General features: G+C 47.8%; 1 protein-coding gene across 1 annotated transcript in view; it reads right to left on the bottom strand.

The window, feature by feature from the left end:
* The window catches only part of LOC142584899 (uncharacterized), a 123,305-nt gene that overhangs the window by 4,059 nt on the left and 106,598 nt on the right, over positions 1 to 12,648 (bottom strand). Inside the window, exons 9-11 of the mRNA XM_075695231.1 lie at positions 5,967 to 6,075; positions 4,300 to 4,542; positions 910 to 1,154 (exon numbers count right to left, since the gene is read on the bottom strand). The gene's annotated coding sequence lies outside the window, so the exon portion shown is untranslated. The remainder of the gene's footprint in view (positions 1 to 909; positions 1,155 to 4,299; positions 4,543 to 5,966; positions 6,076 to 12,648) is intronic.

A 12,648-nucleotide genomic window follows, 5' to 3' on the forward strand; every position in this document is an offset into this window, starting at 1 on the left:
TACAGATTGCAAAGCAATCAGGCTTCCCACATTGGAGTGCAGCCTACCCGGTCATGTGACTTAGAACAGCGTAATTGTTACACAGGGTGTTACAGCTAACATTAGTCAAGCTCGTAAAAAGACGCAGTTTCGCCCGAAAGGCGCAGCACCGATTTCGACAGCAAATTAGTAAATACTTATACGATATACGGATAGCAGTATAAACCGCCGCATAAACTTGCAAACGTTTGCTTACAAGCTAAATTAAACATGAAAATCAAACATGAAACATGAAAAAAGTAAACATGAACATGTAGCACACCACTACGAGCCACAATGGTCTGGTCACGAAACACGACGACGACACGACCGGCACGCAGAGTGTGCGCGAGCAGTTTAATCGGCGTAATCAGGCTTCCGCATCATTGAGCGGGCTCAGCTAAACTACAGCTTAAGTAAGCGTTTGTTTCGCACTAACGTAAATTACTGCCCCCTCCAGCGGCCTTCGTAATCCACGGTGTAGTTTCGGGACATTGAACTCCATAATTTTTTTTTAATCCCGCTTGCTATATTCACCCGGAGCTCTTCGAAGTAGCAAACGTATAGTATAGTGTAGCAATGAGTACCACTAGTATAGCAGGAATATTACAAACTGAAGTATTGCTATAGTAGTTCGTATGGTACACAAATTAGCGTTACCTTACAACTAACATTCCTCCTCTTCGGAGTAAAAGAGCGACAGCAACACAAAAAAACTAGCCAGGAGCCACATAAAAATGTACATACATACAAAAGTACACACACAAAAAAAAACAAATATCTCTGCAAAGCTTACAGGGCCCGTTTTACAGGACGCAACGACAGCATTGCTCCGGCATCGAAACAATTCTAGGAGCGAACTAAGTTCCAAGGTGACCACAATGAACTTACTGCACTGGGTAGGGTCGACCTTGCCCTAAGCGGTGGGCAACCAGTCTTTGATATCCAGATGTGGACGAGACGCCACCGCTGTTCGCTTCGCTCTCGCCCCCGACCAAGGTCTGCATTCCGCGATGGCGATCACCCTCGGGAAAAGTAGACGGGGGGAAGACGGTGGTAGCCGCGATGGCGCTCCTCCGCGGACCGCCGCTGCTCGCTCCCGTACTGCCGCGCGACCACGGTTCCTCCTCGACTGGCTTCGCCGCAAAACGTGCACAGCAGCAAACGTATTACTACTCAGACTTGTACGTCACGGATTAGATATAATCAATCACTAGCAATCAGTTACCCTTCTCGCTAGACCCGCCGTGGTTGCTCAGTGGCTATGGTGTTGGGCTGCTGTGCACGAGGTCGCGGGATCGAATCCCGGCCACGGCGGCCGCATTTCGATGGGGGCGAAATGCGAAAACACCCGTGTGCTTAGATTTAGGTGCACGTTAAAGAACCCCAGCTGGTCGAAATTTCCGGAGTCCTCCACTACGGCATGCCTTATAATCGGAAAGTGGTTTTGGCACGTAAAACCCCAAATATTATTATTCTCGCTAGTGTTGTAATTGATCGATGCTTTTTTGTGTTGCAACGCTCAGTGTTCTCGCCCTCTTTTCTTTAGGCTGAAAATGAGAGGTAAGGCGCACAGGCTTTTAGGTTGACGGATGCTAAACGGCTAAGTTGTAAGGCGACAGACAGTTCAAGGTGCCATGCTCCGCACCAAAACACTGTGGCAACACTGACGTTCAGCAACTTGGACCAGTTGGTTGCAAAAAGCACGGGCAAGTGATCGCACGACAATTGCGCAGACCGGTAGCCGAGGGCATTGCATTGGCGTTGGCGCCAACTTCCTGTGCCCAGGTATCTCTAGAAGCAAAACTCATAAATCTCTAGTTGAAAATTTCCTAGATTTATGCATTCATGCTTAGTTTTTTTCAGAAGTTGACAGTCAGCGCTTACAGCGCGAAAAAACAAGAGCAAATGCTGAAAAACTCAGACATGCACATCAGATGTACCTCAACTCACCTTATTATGCAAAGGTCATTGCGAATAACTTTCTATTGGCACTTAGTTGCTTACGTGCATGAGGTTGGGGTAGTTAATTCGTACCTTCAATTTTCCCCGAGAAGTCACGCATTATTATTTTGAAGTCACCTCTCATAGTCGATATTGGCGAAAGTTGATTTACTTGCCCTCGGCATATGCCATATCTGCGGATGCATGCAGCACCCCTAGCGCTGAAGTCTACGTAAGAGATTTTGACGAATTTTGTTCCAGGTCAGTCAATTGTGGGCTGAGGAGCACCTCTTAACTGCGTTAATTTAGGGTTTACAAAAAGCTTATCGGCGTTCAACACAAAAATCTCAGTCTACAACTTGCTCTCCAGCCCGCTGAAACCGTTCTTAGCTTGCGTCTGGAGATTGGTTTTCACTTAAGTTTCAGCAGATTACTGACTGTACCAACAATGCTAGACAAGATACAGTGTCAATATGGAACTCGTTCATCGGCTATTTTTGTTTTCTTACACACCTGCTATTTACATCTGCGGTATAACCGAGGCCGCATCGTGTAACGATTTAATTTTTTTCTTTTACAATATTGATTGCGCAAGTGGTTGATGCCGTTCCAGCCTACGACGAAAGGCACAATAGTAGGAATGGAAAAAGTATAATCACGGTACAAAGGGCTAAGGTGTACAGATCCGTCGTTGGAAACTGCTCTCAGTGTTTTTTTTTTAATTATTGGATGTTGCCACAAGGACGCCAGACCCCCAAATCGGTTCCAGCAAATCTATATATCTAGGGATAACTCCCTAGAATTGATACCACTGACCTGAGGGCTTATTTCACAGGCGGAAAAATCACCCGTTTTGTTACCAAACGCTCGCGTGCGTACTTGCTTTGTTGCACAGTAGCAACCAATGATCTTGCATGTCTTGTATCCCCTGGGTCTCATCGTGCCACCGTCTCCGGCCATGGTACATTGTAACCGCGAAGCGTATGCAGTTTTGCGTCATGACGCCTTTGCAAGTGTCGACGACCACAGGGATTGCCTCTTCAGTGAATGTGTTCCTTCGTGCGTTCTCAATTTTCTTTCACTACACTTCGCCGAGTGCAAAAAAAACGCCAGTTGTCAGTCGACATCTGTGTCGTTGTCCTCCTTGCTGGAGTCTTTTGCGCTGTTTTCCCTATGGACTCCACTACGTGTTGCCGGCTTGAATGGTGAACAGTGGTAGCCGTGCGGCGCAAAAGAACATTCATGAATGTCAATCGAAGGCTGTCAACGCCAATGTGACCACGGATTGCGAGCAGTCATATCGGTGCGATGCAAGCTGGTCGATAACACGACCAGAACTCTATGTCAGTCCCTCGGGTCAGGTTACCGACATAACTGCCAGAACTTATTACGTCCAGCGACACGTAATTCTACAGTTAAGTACCTATACTCGTTCTCATTTCAGCTATATTGTACCCTCCTAAGTAATTTTTGCTGTCTTTCACGCATTTGCATTTGCATTTGCACGCATTTGCATTTGCCACATATTTCATAGTACAATAACGCGATACAAGAACGATAAAAATTTAAGTCTTCATGCAAACTCATGCCATATTTACATATTAAAAGTTTTTCCCCAACCTAATTATGTTTCCTTCTAACTCTAACTTTTAATCTCTAACTCTAACTCTAGCTTTTGTCTATCTTTTAATCTGATGATATCTTTTTTTCCCAGTTTGAACAGGATACTGAAAACACTACGTGGTCATCACCGTTCACACAGTCATAGCTTGGACACCAAATTTCGCTGAGGTGAGGCCATGTCTTTGACTACGAACAGGTTTTTGCGCTTGAAGACGCAGACGATACAATGGGGATACAAGACAGACAAAGCGGTAATTACAGTTACGCATACTTAAATCTTACAGCAATGCATAACCAACTCGCCCAAATGACCCCTTTGACGTATCTTTGACATTGCAAACATTGTCGGCGGTTCGAAATATAGGACCTTGCAGCTATCTCGGTGCCTCCGGTTTCGACTGTCTGCGGCTGAACGCTAGATGCAAAAATCAGTGCCAGATGGATAGCGGGAATTTTTTTTGTTGTCACCTCAGGTGTTGATGCACTGAGCTAATAACTGATAATTAATAATATTTATTAGGTAAGATAAATCTCCAGGAAGCTTACAATACCCATTTCGAAAGACGCAGCGGCATCAATCATCCTGTACTAAAACTTTTCATCTTGAGTACTAGGCGCGAAGATTAATTGTGACCAACTCGTCCAACGAGATGTACTAAAACATTGCAGAATTTTAGAAGCAAGCAAGTTGAATGGCGGCCAAGATAAACTTACTGCTCTTGGCAGGCTTGGCCTTCACCTAAGCCGTGCACACTGTCTTCGGTATCCTTGTGTGGCTTCAGAAACAACCGCTGTTCGCTTCGGTCTCGCGCGGGTCGCGTTTATCGTCCGTGACGGCATTCACCCTCGCGGAAGGTGGAGTGCAGGCAATGGTCTCCGCGACACCATTGCTTTGGTCACTGCCGCTGTTCGCTGCCGAGCTGCCCGGCCTCGCCCATCCACTTCCAACTGGCTTCTCTGCAAAGCGCAGAAGGCGGTTAAGGTATAAAAACAATGCGAGTGATTTTGCGCGCACCATAGATTGCTGACGCTCAACTGGGTGAAGCCATATTACAGGGCGTTTCACGTAACTTGAACCAAGGATTTTAAGAAAGTGATTAGTCGCGTCTGAATGAAATCAACGACATATGGTTTTCCGTCATGTGGCGCTCCTTATGAGGTTTTCAATATTCTGCTTAAATAGTTAATTAAGATGAAACATGCAAAAAAGTTTTCACGATAGTGCCAAGCGCATTTGATTGCGTTGTACAGGGGATTCAGAAACGACTGATGCAATTTTTTGGCAACGTACATGCTGCGTGGCAATTTTTTTGCGGCATTTAAAGAAATTCCTCGAAATATGAAATATAACCACGTGACTTCGCTCATGCGCTATCGTATTCCAGTGCTCTCAATCACGGTTCCTGCGAAAGAACCCTGCGCGCGCACCGTGGCGAAGCGAGCGGCTGCGGCTGTAGGCATCGGCTTGACAGTGAGTCAGCATCTTTGGCGGTGGCACACCGAAAGGAAGCGCCGTCGTCCCCGATAAGTGCTAGGCTTGACGCACGGTTAATAATAATAATGTCTTTATTTGTGTCCCGTAAAAGTACACGACACGGGAGACCTGCAGTAAAAGCTGTCATGAATGACAGCTTGACAGAGCCGTAGGCCCCCCATACACGGGGCAGTTACATAACGACAAAAAAACGGGTTATAATACATGGTCACATTTGAAATCACACATTACGAGCGTACAATGTAACGTACACAAAAATAACGCAAAATAGAAATACAAATTGCAAGTTCACTCATACAATAAAACATCCCGTCAACCACGTAGTACTCACAAAAGAACAAGGCGCTCTCAAACGGTTGAGAGCGCCTTGTTTATTGTTTACTTCACTGTGTTCCCCTGACAGCGCAGGGGTTCGCAGAGCAACCGTGCGGCGTTTAAAAATATGGAGCAATATGAGCGAAGAAAGATAGCAGCGTTACTGAATGCAGGAGTGGGCGAGAGTTCGCAACAGAAGACATCACGTGACATAGGTAGAGTCGATGTTAGTGGTATAGTGCTTCAGGAAAACTGCTTCTTGCCTTACTGGGTATTTGCTGAAAGATATTTGCCGCTAAAGGGCACGCACGTGTGAAGCTGCCTCCGTGGGAGGGACACGCGATACATTTTTAGGAACTCTTTGCCACGATTTGGCGCTCCTCTTACCCTTTAACAATAACGAACGCCCATATTGTAAAAAAAATTATTAAGAGCGGCAGCCAGGGTTCGCCAGCGAATCTGTCAAAATCCATAAGTACGTATACGACGCTATCCCGTCAGGCTAAGCCAGCCAGGCAGTGGTAGCATATATCGCGCCGGGAGTTTCCAAAAACGGCCGTGTCAAACTTACCTGCGTGCTTCGCCACGAGCCAATGAGCCGGCGCCGGCGCCATTCCGTTGCACCAAGCATTGTCGCTGTTCGCTCCCGTCGCGTCTCCCCGATCCTCCTGGAAGGGGTTCTGCTCAAAGCGTGCAAAGAAAGTAACCCATAATTAGTCTTACGTAAACAAAAACTAACGAATGATTATCTGCTTTGATGACAAAGACGTTCATGAAATGTGGTGATTTCTCCGATTCAATAAATAGTCCATTAGTGCACCCACAACCTTTGTGAGAGTCATTCTTAAGTTACTACGCTATGGACACCGCGTTGTAAATGGCGTTCATGGTTTAGGCTTATCCACCGTAGCGTGTCCTCGAAGCGGTTCAATACGAGCACACTTTTAAAGAAACGCGTAGCGTACCTTCTCTGTCGCTCACAAACACGCAAACGCATATCTGTCAAGTATTCAAAAACATCGCCCATAAACAGAACATCAACTGCAAACACATTTCGATGTTAAGTCAAAAATAATTGCACTACCTTTTCACTACGGGTGTCTAAGTAGTTCCACGGCCAATGTAATGCAGGCGTCGATTGTCTGCAGTGGATGAGGTTCTGCAACTGGATACGGACGCCCAGACAATTTACGTACTCACGAAGGAACTGCAGGATGGCGGTACAAGAGCAGAATGGCTGCGGAGACGTCAGCTTCAGACGTAGAACAGTAGGCAAAAGCTACGGTCTATCGTTCGACATTCTGCTGCTGTTTCCTCCTCTGCTGCCTTCCTCGAGCCGCCACCATGTCCCCCGATGGCGCCGCCTCAACGTTCCACGCTCGAGCCACGAGACTCTCTCGTGCGCCTCTTCTTCCACGTCTTTTCCCCGTGCCATTGCAATATCAGGCACGTGCCTTCATCGCCATCGTCATCGTCTTCGTTTTGCAGCGCTGGCACGCACACGGTAGCAGGAGCACCTCGCGGTAATTGCAGGCACGGGGATTTTCACTATGCGATTTTGACGCAACCTCCTCCGCGCCGATAATAGTAGTAGTAAATTCAAGGCTTACTCGCGACCACGAAGAGTACAGAGACGGCGTAATCAGGCGCATACTCGTCATGACAAACAGTATTGCAATAGCAAATTACGAACATTCGAGGTGCGATTGCACCACAGCGATTGGCGCTGTCTCGCCGTTCTGCTACCCACGGCGCATGCACGGCTTGCGCGTGGAGCACTCTAAAAACGCGCGTCTGGCTCGAAGAGAGACGGCGCCAAGCTCCCGCACCGTCACGGTGCTGGGCCATGCTACAAGCACCGTCCTAAGCATCGTTCGGCCTGCATTCAATATCGAATTCATTGCGTTCTTCTATTTGTGTATTTTTTGAATCACTCCCTATAATGCATGGAGCCAGCCAGACACGCGCTCGCAGGGTCAAGAGCGCCGGCCCGGTCGACCGGGAGCAACGGATATGTGCCTTTGCCCTTAATTTTAATGTATATCACTGGCATGTCTTTATTTGTATCAATCGTGCCTCTTATGTACGTGTAATTATGGCCGAGAGGGACATCGCTCAACTTGCCCTTCGTTCCTGTCGTCGCATCTTCCTGCCATGCGATTTGACATGTTTAAGTTAGACGAGCTTTTTCACAGTGGGTGATCCACGCAGTGTGCCTCATGCTTTGTTTTGTTTCCTTCGCCCATCTCTGCAATGATCACTCCATCAGGGAACTCTTCTACATCAGCCACAGCTTGTCTGTAGAATGAATTTCTCTGCAGTGTCAATGATAAAAGCGGTAAAATATACTACAGTGCCTGTACGAAACTGGATGATAAGATGTCGCGGTCAGCCATTTAATTCTGGCTAAAATTCCAATTAACCGATGCTCGTTTCAATCGAGCGGCATGTGGAGAGCATTCGCCTTGCTTTATTTAGTTTTACTTCATAATACTTTACAACCTTACTAACTCGCATATCCAATAAGTTCCCATGATATATGGGCAAAGACATGATGATGCGAGACGACGCATTGCCAAGTGTGCGGCAGGCTTTCGCCTTCTAGTGTTACAGGAGTGTAAAATACTGCCTAACTATAGTTGTCAACGGAATCTAACAAAATCCCGATATGCTGACTGTCCCGCTATCTATCTACGCACTCGGTTCAAGTCGCTTGCCACGTCTTCCCGTGCGCGCCATTGGTACATCTCCTCTTTCGGGCGTTATCTCTCGATATCCACAGTTCCCTCGCGGTACAACGCATAATGTACTATTTTGAAACACATTCTGTGCACATCTCGTCCATTACAAAATGCATGCAAATTGAACATAAGGTGCGCAATAAAAATACACAAGAAATTTTAAAAGCGAAGCTTTGCGAACCTCGCCGGGTTTTTGTAACCTTGGTTGCTGCGTGGCAGTCCTCTAGCCGAACAGGCCAACCAATCAGAGCGGAGGACGCGCGTGACATCTCCGCTGAGTTCCTTGCACCACTAACAGGTGGCACTCGCCTCCGCGTATCTGTTGAAAAGGCTGAGCATGGTGGCAACTGCCATCACCCGTTTCACCCCTACCTTCCATCCATCCATCCATCCTGCGGAGGCGAGCGCGGAGGTACTGGAAACACAGGAGAAAACAATAATGGCGAAAGGGAAGAAAATGCGATACGATAGGTAGGAGGTGCTCCGCGGTATGTTTAAAAGTGTAACGCTTCCAGGACTTGCAGTTGGAAATGCGGTTGTTTGCTTGAAGCGAGGGTATACAATCAGGGCACGGTAGCAACCAAAGGTTAGTGGGACGCCTCGTATTGGGCGCTCCCCGGAAGAACTCAATGGAGCTGTGCATGGCGATATGCGCTCGAAAATTTTTGAAGTGAGGGAACCTCGAAGAAAGATGGATTTCGAAGAGCGACTGAGGAATATGAAAGAAAGTAAACGTATTGCGAGAGTGTTTGCATGTGTACCGGAAAGAAATCGGCTCACAGTGGAGGAGATGAACCATGGAAGCTTACCACAAGCATGCGGAATGGGTGAGCAACGCAGCAACAAAGAACTTCAAGCACAAAATCCTAGAGGCTGAGATAATCTCATGGGTGGCGGCAATGGAAAAGAAGCCTGCTATGAGTGACTACTTAAGAGGAAAAAGCGAAATCAGGAAAGAAACAATTTATGATACCTCAAAGGGAAGCTCATTTTTCGAAGCGAGATCAGGATGCCTTAAAACACGCACTTATAAAGCGAGTTATATAGAAAGGAACAAGGAGCATGTGCTTGCTGCGGCAAAGCTAGGGAAACGATGGGTCATGTTTCATTAGAATGCGAAGATATCTGCCCAGAGCGGTCGATTTAAGCACGCCTGGCCTCCTTGAAGCCCTTGGGTTCAGCGAGAGCAGGGTAAAAGCATGTCCGCACAAGAGATTAGTACGAGGCGATCGGAAGATTGGTGGAAGAAAAGTAGCGAAACGACAAACAACGGAGGCGTACAAAAACAAAGTTAACAATAGGAGTTCAGAAAATTGGGCTATGGAAATTCATCGTGGTCTTTCTTTTTTGAGATAAGTAGGGCATGAGGCAATATGATAGCATCCATCCATCCATCCAGCAAAGACGTTTGGAGTAATGGGGGGAAAAAGCAGGGAAGGGATTGAGACGACCGAATCCGTTACAGACGAGTTTTCAGGAAGAAAAAAAAAAGATTCAGGTGATGTATAGAAGAATGCTAGAATGAAAAGCATGTGTAGCATACCTGATTAACTCAGGTCGCTATTTGTCGCCGCCCCGTTTCAGAGGGGATGCCATTAACTCATCATCATCTTCAGGCAAATACCTGCGTGAATATATAAACGGAGTGAATGCCGATGGCAATATGAATAGCATTCAAGCAACGTAGTGACACACGGATTGCTGAATTTGAATCTGCAGTAGTTATTCTGAGACGTCTATTGCATTTGGCTACACGCGATATACACCACCTCTTGTGTCGGCTCACTTTGCTCTGGCACTGACACCATCTCTCTTCCCACGGTGAAGCATCTTTTCCCCTTTCATCCCAGATTTTTCTTACTTATCTTTAATTCGGCACTTAAACTAGGGCATTTTCCGAAAATCTGGCGGCAGGGTAGGGTGATATTTATATATAAACCGGACCGGCCACGCGAACAGACACCTTCCTACCGGCCTATAGTCATGAATTCCTTATTTGGCAAAATATTAGAACCGCTTTTAAATTCACGTTTGTATTTCTTACTTCCCACAGACTTCACCATCGCCCTCAATTTGGCTTCACGCATGGGAGGAGTGCCGTCATGGCCTTTCACGCCTTGCACGAGCGTCTGGCGTGGCTCGAGCACAAAACACCGGCCATTGTTGTGGCAATTGATTTTAAGGGCACGTTTGATTCTGTGCGGCACCCACTGCACTATAAAGTAATTTTCACCCTTAAAATAAAAAAAGGTGTAAATGTGTCTATAACTGACACCCTAGGCTGTCAGTTATATGAATCACACCTTAAGGGTGTGAGTTACACACACATTTACATCCTTTTTAATTTTTAAGGATGTTAATTATTTTACAGTGTCGTGTTGTATTTTTTGCAAGAACGCGGATGCCGCGTAATTTTTTTGCCCTACCACGAAGCTTCTGCAATCGCTTCTTAGTATACCGGTCGCAGGTTGGGGAGGTTTCAGCCGAGACTACGCTTGGTAGCCAGCAGGGTTCACCTTTTAGCCCGCTCTTGTGGAATATAGTAATTCGCGGCCTGCTTTACATCCCTGTTCCGTCGGGCGTCGTGATAGAGGCATACGCGGACGACGCATTCATTTTGATACCGGGCAGGAACCGTGCTGCCATCGAGCGTACTGCTGGGGTAGTCCTGTCAGCGGTAGATCGCTGAGCATGAGACGCTCGAGTGGAAATTAGCCCAGCCAAATCTTTCTATGTGGCGTCTCCTAATGGATGCAGAGCATTGAGGGGTATAACGCCCTTCGTGTGGTTATAGGTTACGGTAGCCTGCAGCATGACAAAATGAAACCATTAGGCGTTGTTTTTGATTCACGATTAGGTTTCAAAGAATATGTTCACTACCTGCAACTAAAATTATAGCCTACTTTCAAATGCACTACGCTGTCAGCGCTCTTGCAATTCGAACTTTATATCGCCAAGTGCTTCTCCCTGCATGGCCTCACCTATGCCGCTCCGCTTTGGCGGTCTGAGTTCCCGGACAGCTTTTTAAAGTCTACGTTGGTCTCGCTCCATAGGGTGCCCTTAATTTCATTTACTGGTGCATATCGCACAACAAGAACGGCAGCAATGCAGGTTCTATTGCGGGCGCCGCCACTGCCGCTTGAATTAGGACGCATTCGATCGGAATTTCACCTCTTCACTCTTCGCCGATTTGCAAGTTTTGGCCCGAGGTATTATAATCCTGACAATAACGAATACTCTTGCGACTTCTGGCAAGACCACCCGGCGCAAGGAAGCAGGTTCCTTTTCACGCATCTTACGGCATCCGAAGCAGCACTTAAGTCCACTGAGCCGGCATTACATGTTTACACAGGCGATTCATACGGAATTCTTCCGGGGTAGCATACGTGGTGATGCGTCCCCACTACAGTCTTCGGAAGGTGGGTAGGTTTAGAACTGAACAGGCGAGCGGTGCCTACTGTGCAGAGACCCTTGCCTTCACTGAGGCGCTGAAGTACCTGACGGCCTCGCGGTTCATAGGCCGCGTTAATCTCTATTCAGTGATGCGCGTGTGGTGCAGATCAAGCGGGCGCTGCGGGGTCTGTACCACGTGCGCGGACATCGCGGCGTCTTTGGTAACGAACTGGCTGATGGAAGCGGCATCGGCTGCGGTGCGTTGTGGCCTGCCACGCCACGCTAGAATGTCCAACCGCTCTATCCGACGCCAGTTTCACAAGCAAGCGGAGTGCGATTGGTATCGAGATTAGAAGTAGGACAATTCTGATACAGAAGCGTGCTTATGGGTCCCAACCATCTCGGCGATCCCTGCCTACTTCCCTCCGTTCATACCTTTAGTACGAATAATTAGGAGACACGGTAGATTTCTTTACTACCTGCACCGATTTGGCCTCGCCCTTACTAATATATGCTCGTGTAGCGTGGAATGCACTTCTTTCCATCACTACTTCACGGGATGCGCGCTGACGGCCGAGATGGCGGCGCGTCTTGTCGCTCCGGGGGGGCCTCTGGCTATTAGCGCATATCCGCGCGTTCTTTCAGACCGGCGGAATCGGGCCATTCTGATTCGTATGGAACACCTAATCTGTGAAGCGGTGCCGGAATGGCCGCGGGGCGTTCCCCGGATTGCTTTATCGTATTCGAAGCAGCGCGTCTCTACCGCAGTGTTCACTCATCCCTGCTCTTCATTGCGGACAATAAGCTTTCAGCCAGTGCTCTCGGGCAGCTCACGCAGTGCCAGTCGATGATTTGGAAAGTCGCGTGTGTATGCGCAGAACATGCCTTGGTCCGTTGCCTCAATGCCCGACGTTGCCCCTTTCTCGCGGAGCGTGGACCCCCTCGAAATTCGCGCTGGATTGGCTTAGAGTGGTGGCTGACTCCGCTAGAATTCGCCTGACTGGAGACCGTGGCTGGACCCGCGCATGAGGCTTCTTGGAGGCAGGCAGGTGCATTACCCGTGCCTCCGACACGAGTTCACAGGACTCGCGACGAAGAGATGACAGAAGACATTGTAAG

This window comes from Dermacentor variabilis, chromosome 6 (assembly GCF_050947875.1).
Source record: "Dermacentor variabilis isolate Ectoservices chromosome 6, ASM5094787v1, whole genome shotgun sequence".
Classification (NCBI taxonomy): Eukaryota; Metazoa; Arthropoda; class Arachnida; order Ixodida; family Ixodidae; genus Dermacentor; species Dermacentor variabilis.